The sequence below is a fragment of the Teleopsis dalmanni genome, chromosome 1, assembly GCF_002237135.1.
Source record: "Teleopsis dalmanni isolate 2A chromosome 1, ASM223713v2, whole genome shotgun sequence".
Taxonomy (NCBI): domain Eukaryota; kingdom Metazoa; phylum Arthropoda; class Insecta; order Diptera; family Diopsidae; genus Teleopsis; species Teleopsis dalmanni.
Genome location: NC_051846.1, coordinates 176381336 through 176393517, shown reverse-complemented (window position 1 = coordinate 176393517; position 12182 = coordinate 176381336). Strand labels below are relative to the sequence as shown.

Here is a 12182-nt window from a genome sequence, read left to right as displayed (position 1 = left end):
TAAAATAGTTTGTTATATGTAATGTTACTAGTTTTTAAGATTCTAAAACTTATTGTTAGGCTTTAAATAAAAGTGATTTAAAAAAGACGTATTGTTAAAAAAAATAAAAATATATAAATAGCTCTCACATTTCCTGTGAAGTTCCATTCTCTTCCAAATTTTCTTCATTTTGGTAATACTTACTATTTGAATAACACTCATATTTGCTATAATGTTTCATTCTGTTGCAAATTTTCGCCAATTTAGTAATATCTATTATTTGAATAATTCTCAAAGTTATTATAATATTTCTTTCTTTTATTTAAAAAAAAATTTTTTGATATACATATAATAATCGTTCAAACAGTCTTAATACATAATATATCGTCCAATAATGTAGTGTAAGAAAAAATCAATAATTCAACCAATCTAGAGATTTATAAGGATGACTCATCATACCAACAACGCATCCATATCAGACAGATAAAAGAATAAAAAAGTAAAATTAATATAAATTATAAAAGCAATAAAGCAGGCTTTTCTGCTTTGGTCTCTTACATTTTTAAATAGATTACAATGGAGACGAAGGTATACACGCAGTTTGAATTTGGATTTGTTGGAAGACCGAATGGACCGAATTACATGCGTACTTACACTTACACCTGAAAACAGACGTATACATTTGGAACTTGTCTGGTTGAAAAAGAAAACTGCTGTGCGCCGATGACTAAACCATGTTGGAGACGCTTTGGTTAAAACAAGTTTCATTTAGTTGGTTATGACGTCATCGTGCTGTAGAATCTGTCAGCTGTGTCTGTAATATCTTGTTTGTGCATTGGAACTTGTTACTGAGTTTCGGATTTGGCCATGATGTTAGGTTTTTTCGTAGGCGTTCAAAACGTTACTATGTTTAGTTGAGTGTACATAGATTTGCTTTGTGCAAAGTATCTAAGTAAACTGCAAAGTGTGTGGGTAATTGAAAACGAAACAAATCGAATATATTGCATTACTATTCAATGTGAAGTAATGAATGAATTCGTAAGCGTTTTAAAAATATTTAATACAAATAATGTCAACAAGAATAAAATCAATACGACATTTCACACCCGCTCATGATTTAAATATTGATCTTTAACATATTTTTTTTTTTGTTAAGTATACGTGCGCAGCGGCATTTTTATGTCAACAACGAGATTTACACTTATCGAACCTGTAGATACTATAACTATACATATATGTATATCTATAAGTATGTATCTATGAGTAAATTGTATGTAGATACTTTTACACATAGTTCATAAAACAAAAAAAAAAATATAGTATCGATTACGCACGCGTACGCCATAGACAATGCATTTTGCCGGTATCTGCTCCCATCACGTTTATTACCAATTCCAGTGTTTGTCGGTATTTATTGTTCGAGAACATTTTCAGATACTCAGACGTGAGCAGCTTAAAAATGTCCAAAATACGAAGGCGTTTTTGGTTGTTGTTTTTGTAGTGACTTTCAAGTCATTTTATTAGCCAAAATTACTTGGTCATTAAAAAAGTATTTTTTATTTTAATTTTGTGGACATCTAAACCGATTCTGTTTTTATTCTTATTGAGTGCTTTTCTTCTATTCTGACCCTTTTATCGCATTATTCTAGTAGTCGTATGGAACCGGCGATACACTAAACCCATAAACTTCTTATATATTTTGAACTACATTACGTGCCAATTTTTTGCAATGTAAACGCTTCTGTGTGTTACTGTGGTTTTGTGTGGGTGGTAAGCCAGATTAATATTCACTTGTTTTGCAAATTTTTTTTATGTTTTTGGGTCTTTGAGACTTTTTAATGGTTTTTTTCACACTGCCAAGCCCGTAAAACTCAAATGGCATCATTTGACAAATCAAATAAAGCAATAACGCCCAGTCTGATAATGTAAATTATTATTTTGGATGAACTTTATATAACATGTATTTATATACATATATGTCATAGGTATTGGGGAAAGTATTGATATTGTAAGATACGTATGTGGTGTGGAAAAATAACTATCCAGATATATTGATATTTACAGTAGCGTAAGGATTGCTATTAATTGCGAAATTACAATAATATTTTCAGTAGAGTAAGGATTGCTATTATTTACATAATTGAAATAACATTTTTAATGAAGTACGGATCAATATTCATTCTCATATGATTGTGGAAGAAGAGCGTTCTGGAAAAGTTTTTTTATAGTATTAAATTCTTTTTATCACAATAATGACATATCATATGCGAACATTAGCAAATTAATTTTTTAAATATATCATTAAAAATAATTCAAGAATGTAGACGAAGTATGAACTTACTAAGCAGTAGCTCTAATTTTAGTTCCCCAGACATTTTAATATAACAGGAAATAAGCCCGCATTTCGTTAGTTCTTAAATGGATTCCTATATTTTGGTGTAACAGGGTTTATTATGTGGGATATTTAATTCCCTCCCATAAGGCTTAAAAATATCCTTATGTACTCTAAAATTAGGGAAAACCGTGATTTGGCTAAAAAAAATTAATGGACCTGACCTATTATTAGCAATATTTTAATTAAAAATTTAGAACATTGTTTATATTAAATATAAATAATTTATTTAGAGAAAACAAAAAAAAATATTCTTCTTTTTTCATATTTCTTTTTACCTTTGATAACATTTCATGGATTTCATTGATTTGCGATGAAATTTAAATATAATTATTATATACAAATATAATTATCATATTTAAATTTATTTATTAATATTATTAAAATCAAAAATATGTTTATAAAATAATATCGTATAAACTTCTTCGGAGATTTGTTAATCGAACTTTGAAATTGTTATGTATCTAAAAGACTAATAGTGTCTAAAAGCAGATAGAACCATAATTGAAGAAATACAAATGGGAACAAAAAATGTATTTAGCAGACTTATTGAAAGATACTAACAAATGTTTACATAGTATTTTAAAAATATGTTTAGTAATAATTATTTCTAAACATTATTGCATTTTAAATAACTCAAGAACTGGAAGTAAGATCTATTGAGAGCAAGTTTCCTATACATATCACTATGATAAAATATACAGACTGAAAACGTTTGTTTTTCAATATCCAGATTTGTATACAATGATCTTTGGCATTATCTATATCTGATCGCTGTTAAATGACTAATATTATTTGAAGTCTGGTTTGTTGCGATAAAGTTTTTTTTATTAATAATCGTTCCAACGTCTAAGGTCAGGATATAAATACAGCTAATATTTCATAGCTAATCGTTTGTGAGCTACAAATACCACCTTCATCAGCATATAGCCTTGTTTTAAGTTTGAACTATAAAACTAAGAGTGTACAAGAGATCCATTTCGTGGTCTTGATTAAGTGACATATATCAAACAGAACTGTCATTCAATTCTGTCATTTTCATATTCACAAGTATGTATTAATTATGTTAATTTTAGAAATATAAAATGGATAACTCTGTACTCGTGTAATATATTATAATCTGAAAATAATTACAAAGGAAGACTTTGTAATTTTTATAATTTAACAAGTAAACTCCGTGTATGCACTCCGTTTTAATTGCAACTTATCAGTTGAATTGCTATTAATATTAAAAAAGAAAATCTATCTCTAATATATGTTTGTATGGTATATTAAAAACTATGAGATATTGTTGACTGCTTTCAGCCTTTTTGTAAACTGTTATTAAAGCAGTCTGTAGAAAATTTCCTAAAACTCAATTACTTACAGTTAATTATTGCTCGAAAGGTGTTGTGTAAACGCAATTAACATTTACTTAAAGAAACAATTAAATGTATAGCTCTAAGGTATTTATACGATCAGTTTATAAAATCAATTAAATTTCTTTGAGTATAAAATAATGCATAGATTATTTGGATTTCGAAACAAAATTGCTTTATATGGAATTCGGTATAAAACCTCGTAAAGACATATATTTCGTATAGAAAGTAAACCTAAAATTCGATTTAAAATACGCCACAAAATTTTGACATTGCAAACAATTTTTATGATTTTTATGTCAGTTTTATGTGCGAAATAGATGTAGCCTTAACGACAAAAAGGAAGAAAGAAAAATGTATGAAAAATTGGAACATAAAGATTTTGAAATGAGAAGGAACAAAAGACAACACACAAGATGGATCGATATTCTGGAGAACGATATAGGAAGTATGTATATACACACACATCAGGATCAAAAGACCACAAATTAGATGGATTGATATTGCAGAACGATGTGCTAAGTATAGTATATATACACATAAACATCTTGGAATAAGAAGGATTAAAACACCACAAACAAAATGGATCGATATTGTAAAGTACGATAAGCGGTTCAATTACCACGAGTACATATAAGGCGAAAGCAGTAATTGCGCAAAAACACAGCACTGCTTACAACCACTTTTCAAACACAATAACCTTAGCGTGAAGAACAGAAACTTGATCTATAGCTAGAAATTCCGACATGGCACTACTCTATGGGTGTGTCGCATATAGCAAAGCTGCCAACATTACTATCCAGAAGCTGCAAGTTGCTCAAAGTTAGGCCTTCCAAAGACTCTTTAAAGTGCCTTGGTACATCCGCACAAATAACATGCTAAGAGACTTTAGAATAGACCCGGTTAAAAAATACATATGGGACAGAGCCCTGAAGGTATTCGTGAAAACCGACAGAATAATCTCTAGCCACACGGGGCGGTACACAGATCTTAGATCAGTCATTGAATAATCGCGAAGCTTTTGAGGAATACATAAATTAGTCAGTGAGAAGTGTGGGTCTCTGCAGAAAACCCCCAACTATCAAAGAGTATAAGTACCCAGATGCACTAACTCGAAAAAGACTCAAAAAAGAACAAACAATATGGATCAATACTGTGAAGAACGATATGCGAAATATGGAATATTTTGAGTAAAATCTTAAAGAAAAATCTAGCTCACAATGCGCTGTAATATTAAAAACATTAATATTCCGTTATGCACAATTATCAATATATAAAAAATAATAATTATCTATTGTCTTCTTATTCACAGACTAGCAACAAGTTATTATATGTGAATGCTTTTATTATTCTTTATTTTATTCCGCATACATCATAAATAATTATAGCTTTTGTTCAAATTGAGTAAACCACAACTTAATTAATTAAATAATATAAAAAACTTAAATCATTATTCTTAATGTATTAATTGTTTTAATGCAATTCAAGAAAATTTCAATTATAAGATAACGTCATTAATAGTTATATTATAACTACTACTACTAAATTAAATATTTAAAATTATACGAATTGCTAGATAGATCTATTAAAGTTTAAAAACAAAAATAAATGTGTATAAATATGTATATATATATATAAATTAGTTAAACTTTTATATATTTTAGCACTTTTTTATACATTTTTTTTTATTACGTTACGACTATTTCAGTTTTTTTTTAATTTTAAAAAAATTAATTTAATTTTTTTCTAATCTCAGTGTATAAAATTACTAATTGATACTTATTTTAATATTCCTCAGTTTTATACATTTGAGTCGAACTCAATAACTCGTACGCCTCGGCTTTAACTTTATTTGTGTTATTTTTTGTTAAAAAAATTTAATATGTTTTTCGAATTGTTAATAATGCTGATTGTGGGCAAATCTGTAAAGATAAAAAAAATAAACAAAAACAAAAAAAAAACACAAAAAAAACGATAACAACTTATTTTTGCAAACAGTAAACAAAAAAAGCAATGTTTTTGTTGTACGAGCATTTCATATACGGTCAGATCAGAACAGATCCGAACAGATCACTTGAATTTCACTCAAAACGCTTCAAGCCGCATAGAAAGCCAAAACACAACTCACTCAATGGTTGAAGTAAACTCTGATTTCTGAACACCGTCAGCGGTTAATTAGCAGCTGCGATACGTTGGACTTGATTTCTTTCTAACCTTTTAGTCAGTCTAACTTTGGTGCTCGTTCGATGTGATCGTGTTTTGTGCTTTAAACGAATTTTGAAAAAAGGTTTCATACCTAGCGCTTATTAAAAACGAATTACGAAATAATTTAAAAATAAATCAGTATTAAAAATTACTTGTATATTAAACAACAAAAAAAAAAAAAATTAAAAGTTTCAAAAGCGAAAAAAAAGTTCGTGTTGCTTTATCTCTATTTACTTTTTTTGTCTTTGGTTCAAAGTGACTTATTGTGTATTTGAAGCTCGTAGAATTGTTTTCGTTTTGTGGTTCCACCGGTAAAATATTTGTGAAATCGTAAACGTCTCCGCAAGAAAACAAAAACTTTTATAAAAAATTTTGCAAAAGGTTAGTAAAGGTGGTGGTCAAAAGATACGAAAAAGCATCGTTAAGAGACACCGGAGATATTTCAAAATGACAGTAAAGACGTGTCAATGAATATATCGTATATTCACTATATACTTAATAAAAATTAATAAAAAAAAAAATACAACAATAAAAAAATAAGATTCATTATGATGACATCATAAAGGAATTTTTAAATTTCACGTCAATAACACGTATCTGGTTTAAATTTTTTTCTAAATTGTTTGTCGTACTACCGCCAAGTCAAGTTAAGATACATTTAACACGTAATTTAGCATTTTTGAAATTTGCAATGAATAATAATTTGCTGATGAGTTGTTTATAACATAAATTATTTAATTAATAACCGTTTACTATAAAAAAAAAACAACTACTTAACATATATTTATAAACACTTGTCTTACTATTTTTATTTTACAAAGATACCATTTAACAAAGGTTTTCTAAATTAATCTTATCACATATTTAAGTGCAATAAAATAAATTGTTGATAATTTTTATCCGTGGGAAATAGTTGAAAAACTTTAATTCACCCCATAAAAATATTATTTGCTAATATAAAATTAAAATAAACAAAAAATTTTTAATTATATATATAAGTCAGAAATAGTTACATTATATTTGTGAGTGATTCTCTAACATATACTAAATACAATATTTCTGAGTCCGTAGCGCTTTCCTTGTTATTAAATGTTGTCACTTCTAGTGATTTAATGTTTGGTAGTAGTCTTGTAAAAAGGACTTCTGTAATATGTGTATTTCTAATTCAAGACTTATGTGTCTCGTAAAAAGTAGTAGTCTTGTAAAAAGGACTTCTGTAATATGTCTATTTCTAATTCAAGACTTATGTGTATCACTTTAATCGATTTATACCTGTAATATTCTTCAAAAAATGGTTTTAAAAAAGCTTAGAGAGCTTGATAGTGTTTTTTTTTTTCGTTTGGCAGAGGTTGTAAAGAACGTCGGCTACAAACTTAAATCAAAAAGTATTTAACATCCTTCGAAAAATGGCTTCACATAAATTGTAGAATAGATTTTTCAAAGCACAATAACTGAGAGCATGATAGTTCCTTTTTTTCTTCTTAGCAGATGTCGTCTATTACGAATTTAAATATCTGTGAGCACCTGAAGTTAGGTAATGCTCAGTTACAAGGCACATAATATTATTGATTTGAATCATGCCTAGTTAATTATTTTTCTAGTTCATCGTCTTCTTTTTTTCTTGATGAAATGCGAATTTTACTGTCTAAAGCACATTTACTCAATAGTTTCTGTGATCACTGGTGATACACTGTAACACTTGGGTGAACCACTGATTTATGATAATGACTTATTCAGGTGATTTAACAAGAATATAGTTGGCAGCATATCTTTCTGATGGAATAAATATAGCATTTGTCTTAAGAAAATTTAATTCTGAATTAACCACAGAATACACAAACAGTTTCAGCGCTCAAAAAAAAATAGCTAGATGTAATTATATAATTATAAGAACTATAATTGACTTTCCTAGTAGTCAATATCATAATACAAGTGACACATTAGTTCTTTAGACGTAGATAAGTCGTTGATAGATTGTCACATTTTTTTTAGTTTAAGCCAGCGATGTCGAACATACCTAATGTGTCTCATATATAAATAAATATAATACAGCGTTGGTATGTGAGCACGTAAATAAAGCCTTAGTGGGCATTGTAAGTGCAACAAATTTAATATAACGAATTTTTTTAGTTATACCAATATTTGGACAAGTCAAATTTTTAATTACAAAATAATTGTAATATTTGGCAGGCGCTTAAAAAACAGTTCGGTATCACTTCTATAGGTACAAGTGATCTTATCTTGCTACTTAGTTGTGCTTTTTTGAGGTAATACAATGTCACAGATTTACAGATATTGAATGTTATGTGAATACCTATAATTACCGATTTAGGTTATTATAACCCATATATGGCTGTACCAAAATTTAATTGTTACACAAACGCTTATCATATAAAATATTTATCATATATTTAAAAATTTAAAAATATTTTTCCAATTATTTAAAAATCTTAAAAGTTAAATTTGATAAGAATGATAAGAAATTTCTTTAAAGAATGAAGAAACTGCTTTCTAAACCAACCTATAGTACATATGTCGAAATAAGATATATTTTTAGGTTGTCTACCCACGAATTGTTTACTAAAGTGTTCAGAGTAATCATCAAAGATATATTCCTCCTCATTAAAGTACAAATATGTTCTCTAATCTTGGATAATAGATCAACTGTTAAAAATTCATACTTGTGATATAATAAGAGCAGATCATTGATTGTATTTTTGAACACTAACATTTTTTGTTCATTGTTTTAAACTGACCTCAATTAAATTGGAGTTAGCAATAAGTTTCTGATACTTCTTAATAATCATGTATTATATTTATTTCTTCAGTGGCATAATAATTCACTTTCGTGTATTTGAATTAGACAACCAATTATGTGAGAACATTTTAAATTAATAGATTTTGATGTTATTTCTAGCTTCAAGTATATGGATATCTAAAATCAAAAAAATAATATTCAGGTATAAAATAGAGCTCAGCAAAAACCATATTTTCCATATGTCAAAAGTCAATTGCTTAGAGTTGAGCTCAAATGAATGCTAAAAACTTCAGTGAAATTACATAAATCAATCAAATATTATTGTATTTCTTATAAAAATTTTAAATTTAAGGTAATTCAAAAAAAAAAAGAATTTACTTCAAACAATTGTTTTTGAATTCTTTTAAATTCCGTGGTGAATCATTTCATTCCACGGATGTTTTGACCCATTTAAGTAACTCAATATATGGCAATTCGTTATAATTCTTTGATAAATTAATTCTCACAAAATCTTTTAGTCATATTTTAAATTTTTGCAAATTTTTTTGATGAAAATATACAAAAATTTAAATGAGATAAGAATTCAACCAAATTTGTATATAAATTATATACTTATAATGATGTTACACACATAAGTCTTGACTACTTAATAATATAATTTAATATAATCATAATCAAAATTAGTGTTACTTTTTTGGTAACTAATTATTATGTTAATAATAGGAAACCGTTGGATGTGTTTAAAGATGATTATTAAATTCGTTTCTTTAAGATTACTTTTAAAGCAATTTAGTTATACCTATATCTATTTCGTGATAGATCTATTTAAGGTCAAAAAAAGCTATTTAGGACGTATGTCATCAATGTGAACAGATGTTTTAACTATTTTGAATTTTTAGATACTCGTACGTGGTATAGTAAGAAAACGAAAACTTATAATTTTTATTATTGTGATTAAAATATTGCATTAAAAATTGATATTTAAAAATTTAATTAAACATCGAATTATAAACTAGATAGATAAGTTTGTCAAATCAACAAATCATTTCATTTTGAAGATTAATGAAACCACAACATAAAGAGCTTTATATGAAGTCATAGATATATTTTAGAGTTAATGAAAGTGCCTAAATTAAAATCTTTATATATTAAATTTTGCTTTCTTTTAAGTTAATGAAATTATCTAAATTAAAATTTTTAAGTATTAATGAACTTTAAATGGTATTAGATAGAAATAGAAATGGTGTATGAAAATAGACCTTTGAAATTAATTTCTATAGATTTCTATAGTTTTAAATTAGTTTACGATAAACAAAAGTATCAGATAAAATCGATATCATATGTGCAATATTCATAATTTCAAAAGTCATGATCTGAAATTTTATATATATTAGGTTATATTATAAATATTTATTGTTTATTATTATACAATTTATTGTTTAAACAGAAAATTAGCAAAACTTCAAACACTACTATCAGCCAGCTAGAAATTGCACAAAGCCAGGCTCTGAGAAGACTTTTCAAAGTACCGTGGTACATTAGGAAGAATGATATCCTCAGGGACCTCAAGATTGATCCCATCAAAAAATACATAAAGGATAGAGCCCTGAAATTATTTGCGAAAACTGACAGACTTATCAACACCGCGTTATTAAATCTCAAAATGTTTACAGACTTCTCGGTGAGGTATGAGATCAATTATTGCTTAGTCTGATGAGGTGATAAGCAATAATCCAGTCAAGGGATTCTGAAAATACCTCGAGTTAAAAAAGAGTAAAAGTGCTCAAGTGCACTGGCTCAAATAGCTTCAACATAATATAAGTGATTACTGACAAGTGCCCAACGTAGATAGTTATTGTTGATTTTATTTTATATTAAAATGAAAGTCCCCTTATAAGATCATAGATCCAATCTAGTCCATGTATGAAACTATAAATATTAAATATTAAGTTTTAAAGAAAGCACTTTTTAAAAAATGTAAAAAATATTATTCTTTAACGCTCTCGGTTACCTTAAGAACTGTCAACCGGTATTTATTATATTTTATTGTATTTATATAAAGAATTTTTAATGCAGCGAGTATAAATAATCACAAAATGCGTTATCTTACCTTAAAGGTGATAAAATATATTTTTAATTGTTTATTTTAGACAAGCATATGTTAAAAATACAACAGTTTATAAGTAATTGATCTATACAGCTAATTATTTAATGTAATTATAATTTTTTTTTTATAATTATCAGTAGTTATATATTATATTATAATTAGGTAAATATTTTGTGCATAAGTGATAATGAAGTAGAAAAGGCATAAAAGTTGTTATTTAAATTTTATTTAAATATATATGTATATATATATACTTGCAATATGTTTTTGAGATAAATACCTCTATGACTATTTTACTTTATTATCGTATACATAAAAAATATTTAAATAATTGTAATGTAATATAAACATATAGATCATATATAATATTTTTGACTCAATTTATTCTCAAATAATTTTTATCTTTTAATATTCCGTTGATTGCTTTGCGGAGCAGAGGTTAGTTATCTGTAAATGGTTCGATGTTAATTTAGCGGTTAATTTATTTGTTGTAGGAGTTAACTTGACTAGTTCGCAATAAATTTCAATCAACTGTAATAATGTTAAGTATTCTGTACAATATAAAGAAAATAAATAAAAACTTTAAATTAAAAAGTAATAAAAAATGATATGAGCAATAAAAACATAAAAGAAAATGTCAAGCAAACAAGTCTATATAGTTTTAAAATTCATATGTAATTTGCAATGACAGTCTTTCCATTATGATGTCATTATATACCCGCACTTAAAATAACCAGTATTTAGTAGTTTTTCTTATAAATAAAATTTTATTTAATTATAATTAATTATGTATTGTTTAGTAAAATTCTATTGAAAAATGCAACCATATCATAATTGAAGTTAATAATCATACTATTTATTACCAAATTGCTTATTTTGAAGACAGCTAGAATCGTAATAATATATATACATTATTACTATGTATAACATATAGTAGTATTTTTTCAGATTTTAATGTAATTTTTATTTAGTATACAGTTCACATTTCGCCAGTAGGTGTAAAATACAAGATCATACAAATGTTCTTCATAGGTCATATTACTGTACGGGATAATATTGAGATAATCTTCGATAACTTACCGGCACATTGCTAACAATAACTCGGTCATAACTTGACTAATGTTTGTTTTCAAAGCGCCGAGAGTTTGAAGTTTATCTTTACAAACACGATCCTTTGCGTAACCTTAAGAAAACTAACTCCAGTCGTGACAAACCGCATTATCTTGTTAACCAATTCACATCAACACAATGGGAAATTACAAGTCTAGAAAGTTTTTCACTTCAAAAAAATTTTAATCGGATGTAGCCATTATAGTGATGAGAATTGACAGTTTCGTCACAAGTTCGTCTTTTTCAAAAGAAAGTACGAGCTATTCAATCCAC

At 27.0% G+C, this 12182-nt stretch overlaps 1 protein-coding gene across 1 annotated transcript in view; it reads left to right on the top strand.

The window, feature by feature from the left end:
• LOC119666786 overlaps positions 1-12182 on the top strand; it is a 15341-nt gene that overhangs the window by 1463 nt on the left and 1696 nt on the right. The gene's annotated exons all lie outside the window — the stretch shown is intronic.